Source organism: Equus caballus, chromosome 21 (genome assembly GCF_041296265.1).
Source record: "Equus caballus isolate H_3958 breed thoroughbred chromosome 21, TB-T2T, whole genome shotgun sequence".
NCBI lineage: Eukaryota > Metazoa > Chordata > Mammalia > Perissodactyla > Equidae > Equus > Equus caballus.
The window spans coordinates 30,150,291-30,164,512 of NC_091704.1; positions in this window are offsets into that span (position 1 = coordinate 30,150,291).

Genomic DNA, 14,222 nt, shown 5'->3' on the forward strand with positions numbered 1-14,222 from the left:
TTCTTTTATTAAAAAAAAAAGTTGAACAAACCCTTGCTGGAGTCATTTTCCTTCCCCTCCCAGTCTTTCCAAAGAAAATCACCACTTGACTGTCCCTGCAATAGCCAAGTTAAGTCACAACTTATGTTAAATTAAAGACAAAGGTGTTCTTGCCATGTACACAACAGTTGCTCAGAACAGAAACGTGCTCTTTCTGCGTCTCCTCCAGTCATCACTCACCAACCTGCGCCATCAACAAGGTAGGAAGGAATCCGAAGGACCACATGACAAAGCCTGAACGACAAAAGCCACGGTTCATGTCACTCTGACTGAGTCCCTTGAAGGAGAGGGTCATTCCCTGCCTGAGGTAAGCCATTAGCTACCCAGTGGTTCCCAAACCAAGCTGGGCATCTGGGGAGCAGTGTTTAAAGCACAGAGTCCTGGGCGTTCCCCTCCCCGCCCAGGACTTCTGAATAAGTGGGGCTGGGACCGTTGTAGTGTTTAAAACTCCCCCAACTAGTTTCACTACGCTTTCAGGTTTGAGAACCACTGAATTACTACGTAATCAATGCCAGTGCATATAACGGGCCTAAAAGAGACGATTTTTTAAAAAGTCAAGTTTTGATGGTAGAGAAGGGTAAGGAAGACTTCTGGAGTTTGGGATTTTGTCTGGGGCCGAGAAAGGGCCACGAAGGGTAATACTTGGATTTGGGACATGGCACCCTAGGTGAAAGGAATGCCACCATGGGAGGTGTGGAGGGCACTGGAGAAAGATGGCTTACACTGCTTCCTGCCCCAAGCTGGTCCAGGCCCCAAGGCTCGCACTCCTCGTGGTCAGTCCCATTCACTCTTTGATCCTCTTCTCCTCCATTGGCAGGCAGTCACCAAGTCCTGTTACTTCTTGTCAAATTCTCTGAAATTGACCCTTCTGTGTCTACATTTCCCACTTTAATTCTGGCATCAAGGCAGAAGCAAGGTCAAAAGAGAAGGGGGTCTTTTCTAAAACATTTCTCTTACAAAACCATATCCTTAAAGATATTCTGCTGGTTCTGCTTTTGGTGTTTTTCAAAGGATGCTTTCCACAGACTCACTTTGGGCTACTCTTTCATTAAACCTTCAGAAAGTGATGGGATAAATATGCCTGGTTTACCAGGGTCAGCGGAGCACCCATATTATCTCCTCAATCCTTTTGCACCTTCCTGAAAGTAGTAGGAAAGGCACATGAGAGATAGAAACCCACAGGAACAAAGTTAAAGAGGAGACACAGCAGCAGATGTCCTGCCAGAGGGAAGAAGTTAAGAAATACGAGAAAATTTCCAGAAACTGAAAAGACCTCCTCAGTGCCTGGCAGAACAAATGAAAAAAGGCTCACACAAAGTAATATCTTTGCAAAACTTCATGAGCCTAGGGATATACAAAGCTTCTGGAAAGAAAAAAGCGAGTCGCATACAAGGATAAGGAATCAGAATGCCTTCAAACTTGTCTACTGCAACAAGACAGGCTGAAGGGCAATGGAGAAATTCTGCAGGAAAAAGAAACTTTTTGTTGTGGTTATTGCCATGGAGTTGATTCTGATGCCTACAGCAGAGAACCCTGTAGGGTATTTTTCACATCGTCACCACTGCTATTTATAGAGTTTTCATGGCCAGTTTTCTTCAGAGACAGTTTTCAGAAGTGAGTGACCAGCTCCTTCTTCCTAGTCTGTCAGTTCCACTGAAACCTGTCCACTATGGGTGGCCCTGCTGGTATTTGAAATACTAGTGGCACAGCTTTCAGCATCACAGCAACAGGCAGCCACCACAGCGTGACAACTGACAGACGAGTGGTGTGGTTCCCTGACAGGGAAACAAACCCAGGCTGCCATAGTCAGAGCACTGAATCTTAACCACTGCACCACCCAGGCAGCTACGAAAAAGATCACCAACCTGAAATATATATCCAACTAAAGTATAAAGCAAGAATTGACATGTTCAAACTTTCAAGGAACTCAGAATATTAACAATGCACCCTCTCTCGGGAACTTCCTGGAAGATGCGCTCCAGCAACTTAGGGAATAAACGAAGAAAAGGAAAACGTATTAAAAGATAAACTGAGGCATATTAAAAACTTTGAGATCATTTGAGAGAAATTCAATTCAAATTGGGCAGCATCAAACCAGAAGTGATTAGGCACGCTCCATGGATAGGAGCCAGGGGAAAGACTCACAGAGAAGGTGAGGAAACAAAGGAAGTTATTGATGGGCTACAGCTTAGAGTCCACTTGGCTGTCTGTGATTGGTTGTCCTTAGCGTTTTGATTTCCTACCCTTGAGGCATTTACAAGCTTAGGTTCTGGTTTGGTTAGATTTACGTAGGCTGCCATAGCATGATAGCCACCTCCTTGGCCACCCCTGCCTGGGATCCAGGCAAGAGAAGATCCAAGAGAGTAAAGGGGCAAAAGCCAGTCGGAGGATGAGCGCTCTGCACAGGCTCAGAGCACAAGCAGTTCAGCTGAGATCAAGAAGGCAGAGAGTGGAAAAAGATATGACGCCTCTGGTAATTTGGAAAATATCCTTGGCATTTGACAAATCTGAGGATGCGCAGGGAAAATCAGTGACACGTGCATTAAAAAGCTAAGCCAACGAAGAAGTGAGGCAATTAACTCTAGGAACACCAAATATTATATAAAAAAGGAAAAATTACTCCAGTATTTAGCTCAGCAGCAAAGAATATCGTCTGTAAAATGGTGTAATGATTATGTTTCTATCGGGAGGTTGGAGAAGGGAGTAGGGACGGGAAGTACCAGAGGCAAATCTTCATCTGCCATAATACAAAGCCAGCAGCTAACGTCTCAGATAGATAAATCAAGAAAGATGATTTAACACATTGCCTCTGAGGGACAGAAGTGGGAGGGAGACCTTTCTCTGAATTCGTAGTGGAAGCTTTTGAGTTTTGAACCACGTGAATGGATTGCTTTTCTGGAATTATTATACGTGTTAGGAGACGCATGGAATAGAATCCCTCTGGTGGGCCATTCAGTGACCTGCTTACAGTAGTTGCCTCTAGAGAAGGGAAATGGAAGACTGGGAAAGCAGGTGGGAGAAAAAAATATTTTTCACTAAGCATCCTTCTGTACGTTTTAAATCTGTTCTGTTATGGTATTATCAAAAAGATACATGATATTTTTCCCCCAAGGCAAAAGAAACAGCAGTTGAGAATGGTTGCCCCTGGGGAGTAGGACTGGAGAGAATGAAGGGGTGGAGAGGGCAGAGGTCTTTTGTATCATGTTATGTTTTTATATACAAAAAGCTTTTTTGTGTTAATTTTGGGATATTATATTTTAACAATGTGCATATGTTATTCTATATATAAATTGAAATTAATTTTTTTAAACTGAAAGCTATGGCACTGCTTCTTGGGCCCCAAGTTTGAACCTGGTGTACGCTGTGCCACTAGGCACGCACAGCTTCTCCTGAACCTCTTCCTACAGCCAGGGTGCTTCCAAGTCATGGAGAGCTCTTGGGCTCCCTCTGCTGGTAAGTGATACACTTGTGAAAGAATACTAGTCTCGGCAAAGAACCTGATGCAAACTAACAAATTCATTATTTGAGTGGTTTCATTTCTGTTAAAAATCCCATTAAGCTCTCTGAGGGTGTTCTACACTCACTGGTGATGTCAGAAAAGGAGCCATTTCCATTTCATACACTTCTGTGGATTCCAAGACCTTTTTTCCCCTCAACCAATATTTTCACATACTCAGAATCTTTTCTGGTGTTCAAAGATGCTTTCTGTCACGCCAGAACTGCAAAGAGAACACCAAATAGTAAATTTATTAATTTTTTATCCTTGTCAAGTAAGTTCCAGATGCCATGTGGACAGAAACAAGCTCTCAGAAGACTCTGAGACAATTCCCCACCTCCTGCCTGAGACGACAGTAGTCCCTGGAGACAGCCAGACGGGAAAATCCATCTCATGCCATCCACATATCTAGAGGATGTGGAGAGTGAGAGAATACTTTCACAGACTGTCTTTATTTTTGATTACCTAAGCAACGTATGCTGGCTTTAAAAGTTACACAATAATTTTTTTTAAATGGCACAGCCTTCTTAAGGAAATTGCACAGAATCTACTTTAAAACTTTTTTTTCAATTCATACCCTATAATCCAGCAATTTCACTATATGGAGACTCTTTTAGAAACAGGATCACGTGTACAAGGTTTAGACAAGAGTGGCCACTGCAACACTGTTCGTAACAGCTGAAAAGTGGGAACAATCTATCTGCCCATTAGTAGGAGAATAGCTAAACACAGGGTTGGTTATGTATGCTATGGCTTCCCACTCAGCCTTTTAAAAGAATAAGGTCATGTACATGTGCTAACATGGATATACACACAAAAAATACAGTGAAGTGAAAAAAGTATATTATAGAAAGATCCATACAGCATGGTGTATATTTCTTAAAATACTATAAATTCTCTCCGTGTACATATATAACCATGTAAATATGCAGAAAATATCAGGAAGACCACACACTAAACAAATATCAAGAAAGAGGGAAGAGAAGAGGGTCAGGCATGGTATTCAAAGGGGCCAGCCTCGGCTGTAAAGTTTTCAACTGTTTACAAACATAGGGATCATTAATTACTTGAGTAATTAAAAAATTAATGTAAAGATAATCATCTCTCTATCCCTGTCCAATCCCACCTCCCCGGAAGTAACAACCTTAGGAGTCCTTCTGGAATGTTCTTTACATTCATACAAAGATATCAAATATACATACACATATACTTTTTTCTTTTGTTTTTGGGGGGGTTTTTCTGGTGAGGAAAATTATCCCTGGGCTGACATCTGTGTCAATCTTCATGTATTTTGTACATGGGATGCTGCCACAGCATGGCTTGATGAGCAGTGTGTAGGTCTGTGCCCGGGATCCAAACCTGTGAACCCCAGGCTGCTGAAGTGGAACATGCAAACTTAACCACTATACCTCCGGGTCAGTCCCTACTTTTTTCTTTTTTTTAATTTTTTGAACTAAGATCAGACTATACATAGTATTCTATCATTTTCTTTTGTCACTTAATGATATTTCAAATAGTCAAATACTCTTCAGGTAACATACTGATATATTTCATTCTTTCTAATAGTTTCCCAACAACCCACAGTATCAGTGTATCATAATTTATTCAAAATTCCCCTATTTATGAATATTTCAGTTGTTTCTAGTGATTTTTTGCTACCATATGACATTAGGTATATGATATATACACACATATCATTTATATATAATATGATGGCAAAAATACAGATTATATATAGAAACATATGCTAATATGAAATAGCAGAAAGAAAGAACAAGAATTATTTATCTTTACATCCTGGCACTTCTTCCTAGCAATGCTGGATCAAAGTATGTATAAGTTTATGGTTTTGTTAGATAACGAAGGTGATTTTCCCCAAAGATTCACACTCCCACCGGCAATGCATGAGGGTCCCCATTTCCCCCACACATTCACCAGCTTCGGATGCTATCAATCTTTTACTAAATACAAGATTTGGAAGGGAGTCTAAGCAATATCATCCACTACAACCTTCTTGCTCTACAGGAGGGGAAGCTAAGACCTAAAGAGATTAAATTATTTACCCACATCACGCAGCACCTAAATAAATGAACTGGAAACTAGAACCCAAGTTCCCTTGTCTGGCACCCATTCCCCCCTTCACCTAGTAACAGCTCCTTGATTTGGGGGAGTGTTGCCATATGCAGAAGAATGGCCCCCCAAAGACATCCACGCCCTAATCCCAGAACCTGTGAATATGTTACCTTACATGACCAAAGGGACTTTTCAGACGTCCTTCAAAGTTAAGGATCTCGAGATGGGGAGATTATCCTGGATTTACCTGGGTGCACCCAATGTATTCCCAGGGTCCTTGTAAGCGCAAGAGGGAAGCAGGAGAGGCAGAGGAGGCAACGTGTGGACAGAAGCAAAGGTCTGAGTGGTGCGATTGATACCTGTGAAATTGGAAGAGGCCCTGAGCCAAGGAATGCGGGCAGCCAAGAGGCTTCAGAGGGAATGCAGCCCTGCCAACACCTTGATTTTAAGTCATTGGAACCCATTTCAGATTCCTGACCTCCAGAACTGTGGAATAATAAATTTGTGTTGTTTTAAGCCACTTTGTGGTAATTTGTTACAGCAGCAATGAGAAACTAACATGAGGAAAGCACCGGCTTTTTACTCTCATAAATGTGGAATGTGGAAAACTCAGCCAAGGACATATGACCCAAGGTGAGTAATCAGCATATGCCAGGGCCCGGGCCTGTGTGACTAGCTCAATATTGGCCTATGAAAGTCAAACCCAAAACTTGTACTGGAACTATTTGTAAAACAGAATCTCTGTTTTTCACTGGGCTTTACCGGCAAGCCTATAAGCTTGGAGCTGCCCAAGGCTACCATGAGGGACAAGCCTGCCTGAGCTCAGAACAATACAGAGACAGACAGAAACAGCTCCCCCTCCAACAGTGCTGGCTACACGCTTGATCAATCTGAATCTAAGGACAATTTTTCAGTTTGTTTTTTATCATTGTAGCCTAAAAATATTCTGTCTAATTCACCAGTTTCCCAGTGATATGCTTTTGTCATTGTGATTCTTTCTGAAGATTATTTAAGGTATTTTTGAAGAGAACTGATACACTAGAAAACTATACAAGACCATCAAACTATCTGAGAGCACAAGATTAATGACTATTTTATAGAGCAGTAGCCAAGTTCCCAGGCTAGCGGCTTCCTTTCCTTAAGAGCGATAAGGAAGATCTTGTCCCAGTTGAAAGCAGAATGAATTTAAGTTTGACAGAACAAAAAAGGGGTTATGGACTTCACAGGTTGTAAGATAGAAACATATTCTAAAAATACAGTGTTCTCCAGAAATCTTTAAGAATATGCAAGCCACTTGGGGACAAATACCAGGATGAATAGTACCTCTGGCTCTTTGCTCTGACCCTTGGAAAGAAAGTTCATGTTCTAAACCAGCCTGTTGGTTGCAGATATGAACCTGATTATCTAGAGCAAGTGTGGCCACTTGTTTTTGTGAATAAAGTTTTATTGGAAAACAGCCACACCCACTTGTTTACATATTGTCTATGGCTGCTTCCCCACCACAACAGCAGAGTTGAGTAGCTGCAAGAGAGAGCAAATAGCCCACAAAGCCAAAAATATTTACCACCTGGACCTTTAGAGAAAAAGTCTGGCAACCCTTGAGCTAGAGGGCTCTGTTCTGGGTCACACTGGGGAATACCAACTCCAGCATCGGAAGCATGGTTAGACCAGTCTAACAAGAGGGTTAGACCCTCATGTCAAACCAAACACTCCATAATGCTGGCGTCTGTCAGGTGCAGGCACTGTGCTAGGTGCTGGGACTATAAAGGTGAAGAGCATGCAGGCCCTGACCTCTAGGAGCTTTCTGTCTGCTAGGAAACACAGATATATAAATGAACAGCACAGCAGGATAAGGGGGTCGAGAGTTATGCATTTAAAAGAAACAATGCTCGGCACAGTGCCGGAGGCATAGCAAGCAATTAATAAATGGTAGCTCTTAACTTTTAACTATTCTTATTATAATTCCCAAAATACCTTGAGAGCACCTAACCCTAGCTGGAGAAGTCAGAGGTATTTCACAAAGTGAGGCCTTGAGCCAACTGAGCAAGAGGAACAGCCTGACTCCAGGCCTGGGGGATCAGGTTGGGACTGTGAAAAAACAGTAGATTTTGTCAGAGTACAGTGAGTAATTTGAAAGTCTCAGGAATAGCCCTGGCAAAAGGCAAGAATCTCTTCAAGCACCTGGGACCAACTGTGGAGAATTCCTTGTGTTGCTAACATACAAAGAGCAAGAGGAAGGAGAGAAACAGGTTCAAGGAAGGGTTTGTTTCTTTTAGGATAAAGAAGTATTAAAAAGGCTCGTAGGCAGAGTGGAGAGAAAAGGAGACCAAAAGCCTAGGCCTTGGGAGGTAGGTGTCTTCCTCAGAGAAAGCAAAGAAGAGGGGTGTGGGTTTGCAAACTGGCCCTCGTTCACACACGGCAACGAAAGACCAGAGAAGGAGGCAGACCACTCCAGCCTGGTAGGTGGCAGGTCTGATAAGCAAGGGAACACACCTGTGCGGCTTGTCTTGGGCAGCTGCAAGACAAGTAGGTCTCCCTATCTGCCTGCCAGAACCTTACAAGTTTATATGGAGGCTTCAAAGGTGTTCGGTGACATATTCAGTTCAGAGGGACCCAACAGCACATTGCTCTCTCAAGGCTGCACGTCCTTGCAACCAGCTCCCTCTGTGAGGACAGTGGGCGGAACCTACAATCTGGCGGTCATGCCCCCTTGACGACCTCCTCCAGCACTCTACCCCTCCTGACTGGCTCTTATAACCTTACGTGCCCCCTCTTCCACAATGTGCCCTGAGTGGTCCGCGAGGGGTTTCACTAGCACGGAGGTGGCTTGTTTGATGGCTATCTGGCTGCCCTGGAGGCAGATACTACAGCAGCAACATAGGCACATGTGAGAGGAAGAACAGATCAGATAATAATTCCCAAAAGAAGTAACAGCTTTTTCCACCAAGAGCCCCGTGATCTGAACCATCGATTTATTAGGTTCCCTGGGCTGTGGGCTGCATCACTCAGGGCCTTCACTTGCATCCTCGTGTGATCTAATAAAGATGCTACGTTAGCAGACGCATCAGGTGTGAACATACAGCACTCCGGATGATGGCGTAGGTGCTCCTTACAAGGCAGTAATGTCCAAGGCCATCTGTTTGGGAGGCCAGCTTTTCTCGTTAGAGACATTTCAGTGTTCAGTAAGGGCAGGCTTTGTCAGTTGTCATTTAAGGCTTGCTGGGTGAATTTAGCAAGGGCTTCTATGTGTGCTATAATGTCCTTCAGGCCTATGGAGGGGACAAAGATGGTGGCCAAATGATCATACCGGTGGAAAACAAAACATGCCTCCCTGGTCCTGGGGAGAGGGAGGTTGGCAGCTTTGGGAGCTTGACCTGCTTGTGCATATGATACCTGTTGGAGGCAGCACTGTCGAGGAGATGGACTGGGGGCAGGAGATGACAGACTGGGCCTCCACCTTCTCCTCTGTTTCAATGTTGTGTGTTCCACTCCAGGCATAGCGTGTTTCCAAAGGTTCAGCTTGCAGCAAGACAACAGGATCTGAGTGGAGATTGAGTAGTTCCCCCTTACCCAGGGGTGCGAAGTAACTCACCCATCCCAATGGGACGTCCCATTGCAAATTCCAGTAGATAATGCCTTTCCCAGGCATGATGGGGCTTGGTGTTCTCAGCAGCACAGCACGTTGATCCATGGTGAGAGTCAGGGCAATTGCTGTTTCCGGAGACTTCCACACCTTTACTGTATGGGACTTCTCAGCAGGGGTCCCCAGTCTGGCATATGCAGCAACAGGCCCTACTGGCTGATCATTCAAATGTATTAAAGCCTGGGGTAGTACCTTAGTTCACCTGCTTTAGAGCAGCCATCATTTTCAGGGCATTGCTGTACTCCGGTGGTGGGCCACAAGCATCTAACATACAGACTATCTCTCCCCACATAGAGGTCAATGGCCAACTCAGGCTTTCTCCCGTAGATGCCTCTATCCCAAGACCTACTATTTTTGGTTGCCTGGCTGGCTCACCAATTGTCGGTTCACAAATTGGCCCCCATACATTGAGGGCAAGGAGAAACTGAAGAAAGAGGTAGACCATTCCAGATTGGTAAGTAGCAGGTTTACTAAATAAGGGAACTTATCCATGAGGCTTCTCTTGGGGGGGCCGCAAGACGAGTAGCTCTCTGTGTCTGCCTGCCAGAATCTTGAAAGCTTATATAGAAGCCTTAACTGCATTTAGTCACGTACTCCATCCAGATGGTCTCAACAACACATTGCTTTCTCAAGGCTGTGTCCTTGAAAATGGTTCCCACTGCAGGAACAGGGGGCAGAATGAACACTCCAAGGACAGGGGAGAAAGTAAGGGACCTCCATTGCCTTAGTCCAGCTCAAGGGTCAACCAATGATCATGTCCTCTCAATGACTTCCTCCAACAAAGGAAAGTTTGAGTGAAGACAGGGTGACACCTATTCCACAAGACACCACTTATTTTAGTCTTCCTGGCACTCTGGACTGGCTTCTTCTGTTTACAGCAGCCTTCCATCTTCCTTCAGAGAACTGTTTGGCGTCTACCCATCTCTTATAATCCTGGGGAAACTAAGGGTTAGAGTACCCACCCCTCGCACTATGACCCAGGCCTTGCCGATCAAGGTGCCCCTTTTCCCAGGCCTCTCTGATTGGTCCAAAGAAGTCAGGTCACAAGGAGGCAGACAGAGAAATCCTTGGAGTTGCTAAACCCCAATGCATTAGAAAGTGGTTTACCAAAACTTAAGCCTCAGTTTCTCACCTGCGTGAGCCCATTCCAAGGCCCTGGGGACAAGTGCAGTGAAACAGCCGTGGGCATTTTTGAGATGCAGTGAAGGGGAGTTTGAATGAGGCATACATGTAGTTTGGGTTTAGGTTTAATGGGACATATTTATGTTACTTATGCTATTCATCGCCAGTTCTGTATACGGTTACTGCTGGCAGGTTACTCTTACTGCTACAAGTTAGTAAATGGCAGAGTTAGGACTCAAACCAAAGTTTTTCCAGATCTAGTGTTAATAACTCTGGTCTTTCCCATAATGGTCTTCAAATAGTTAGTAATAGATCTCAGGCCTTCAACACTTTAACTTAAAAGAAAAAAAAAGTGACCTTTTCAGCCACTTGCCAGCATTTGACACCATTTTCCATCTCCCAGCCTGGCTCTGATATACTTTTCTAGTCTCATTGCTTTTTGTGTACCTGCACCTTGTCTTCTTTTGCTGGGCCACAATTCTGCACCTGCTCCTCTCTCAGCTCAATCCTGTCTATACAGGTCCTTGTTAATTTCTTGCTGATTTTAAATGAAATACCAACTTAAACAAAGAAAATATGTAATTTACAATATGTCATTACAACAAGAACAGTGACAACAAGCTGGTTAATATGTCATTATTTCAAAGATTATTTAAGATTAGCCACTGAAAAGAAAAATTGAAATGTCTCAAACCTAACATTCATTCATATGTGAAACAGACTTGATAAAGGTTTTCTCTGTTTAAAAATTCTAAAAATGTACCACAGAAATACAACAGATTATAAGAGAATACTACAAAAAACTATATGCCAACAAAATGGACAACCTAGAGGAAATGGATAAATTCTTAGACTCTTACAACATCCCAAAGCTGAGTCAAGAAGAAACAGACAATCTGAATAGACCAATCACAAGGTAAGAGATTGAAACAGTAATCAAAAGCATCCCAAAGAATAAAGCCCCAGGACCAGACGGCTTTCCTAGGGAATTCTACAAAACTTTCAGAGAGGATTTAATACCTATCCTTCTCAAGCTATTCCAAAAAATTAGGGAGGATGGAACACTTCCTAACACATTCTACGAGGCCAACATCACTCTGATCCCAAAGCCTGACAAGGACAGCACAAAAAAAGGCGAACTACAGGCCAATATTGCTGATGAATGTAGATGAAAAAATTCTCAACAAAATTTTGGCAACCCAAATTCAGCAATACATCAAAAGGATCATACATCATGATCAAGTGGGATTCATACCAGGGACACAGGGATGGTTCAACACCTGCAAATCAATCAACCTCATACACCAGATCAACAAATTGATAAATAAAAAACACATGATCGGGGCTGGCCCCGTGGCCGAGTGGTTAAGTTCGCGCGCTCCGCTGCAGGTGGCCCAGTGTTTCGTCGGTTCGAATCCTGGGCGCGGACATGGCACTGCTCGTCAGACCACGCTGAGGCGGCGTCCCACATGCCACAACTGGAGGAACCCACAACGAAGAATACACAACTATGTACCGGGGGGCTTTGGGGCTTTGGGGAGAAAAAGGAAAAAATAAAATCTTTAAAAAAAAAAAAAAAAACACATGATCATCTCAATAGATGCAGAGAAAGCATTTGACAAGATCCAACAGCCATTTATGATAAAAACTCTGAACAAAATGGGGATAGAAGGAAATTACCTCAACATAATAAAGGCCATATATGACAAACCCACAGCCAACATCATATTCAATGGGGAAAAACTGAATGCCACCCCTGAGAACAGGAACAAGACAAGGATGCCCACTATCACCACTCTTATTCAACATAGCACTGGAGGTTTTGGCCAGAGCAATTAGGCAAGAGAAAGGAATAAAAGGAATCCAAATAGGGAGTGAAGAAGTGAAACTCTCACTGTTTGGAGATGACATGATCTTATATATAGAAAATCCAAAAAAATCCATTGGAAAACTAATAGAAATAATTAACAACTACAGTAAAGTTGCAGGGTACAGAGTCAACTTCCAAAAATCAGTTCCTTTTCTATACTCCAATAACGAACTTACAGAAAGACAACTCAAGAATATAATTCCATTTGCAATCACAACTAAAAAAATAAAGTACCTAGGAATAAATTTAACTAAGGAGGTGAAGGTCTTATAACAATGAAAACTACAAGACATTACTGAAAGAAATTAACAATGACATAAAGAGATGGAAAGAGATTCCTTGCTCATGGATTGGAAGAATAAACATAGTTAAAATGTCTATACTACCCAAAGCAATCTACAGATTCAATGCAATCCCTATCAGAATCCCAATGACATTCTTCACGGAAATAGAGCAAAGAATACTAAAATTCATATGGGGCAATCAAAGACCCCGAATTGCTAAGGCAAGCCTGAGAAAAAAGAACAAAGCTAGAGGTATCACAATCCCTGACTTCAAAATGTACTACAAAGCCATAGTGACCAAAATGGCATGGTTCTGGTACAAAAACAGGCACACAGATCAATGGAACAGAACTGAAAGCCCAGAAATAAAACCAACATCTACGGGCAGCTAATCTTTGATAAAGTTGCCAAGAACATACAATGGAGAAATGATAGTCTCTTCAATAAACGGTGTTGGGAAAACTGGACAGCACATGCAAAAGAATGAAAGTGGACCATTATCTCACACCATACACAAAAATACACTCAAAATGGATCAAAGATTTGAAGATATGTCCTGAAACCACAAAACTCCCGGAAGATAATATTGGTAGTACTCTCTTTGACATCAAACTAAAAAGGATCTTTTCGAATACCATGTCCTCTCAGACAAGGGAAACAAAAGAAAAAATAAACAAGTGGGAATTCATCAGACTAAAGAGCTTCTGCAATGCAAAAGAAACTAGGATCAAAACAAAGAGACAACCCACCAACTGGGAGAAAATATTTGCAAATCATATATCTGACAAGGGGTTAATCTCTGTAATATATAAGGAACTCACACAAACGAACAATAAGAAAGCAAACAACCTGATCAAAAAATGAGCAGAGAAGATGAATACACATTTTTCCAAAGAAGATATACAGATGACCAATAAACACATGAAAAGGTGTTCAACATCACTAATCGTCAGGGAAATGCAAATCAAAATTAAACTAAGATACCACCTTACGTCTGTTAAAATGGCTATAATCACTAAGACTAAGAATAACAAATGTTGGAGAGGGTGTGGAGAGAAGGGAACTCTCACACACTGCTGGTGGGAATGCAAACTGGTGCAGCCACTATGGCAAACAGTATGGAGATTCCTCAAAAAACTAACAATAGAAATACCTTATGACCCAGCTATCTCACTACTGGGTATCTACCCAAACAATATGAAATCAACACCAAAGTAACATATGCACCCCTATGCTCATTGCAGCATTATTCACAATAGCCAAGACGTAGAAGCAACCTAAGTGCCCATCGACTGATGATTGGATAAAGAAGATGTGGTGTACATATACAACGGAATACTACTCAGCCAGAAAAAAAGATAAATTCATCCCATTTGCAATAACATGGAAGGACCTAGAGGGAATTTTGCTAAGTGAAATAAGCCAGTCTGAAAAAGACAAATATCAGATGATTTCACTTATATGTGGAATATGAACAAGTACTGGGAGAAACAAAACAGTTCAGTGGTTACCAGGGGAAGGTGGGGACACAGGGAGTGAAGGGGAGCACTTATGTGGTGACAGTCAAGAAATCATGGACAAGTGAAATCTCACATTGATGTAAACTATTATGAACTCAATAAAAAAATAAATAAATTTAAAAAATCCTAAAAATGTACATATTATGAAACTGAAAGAAACTTTTCTAAACTATCA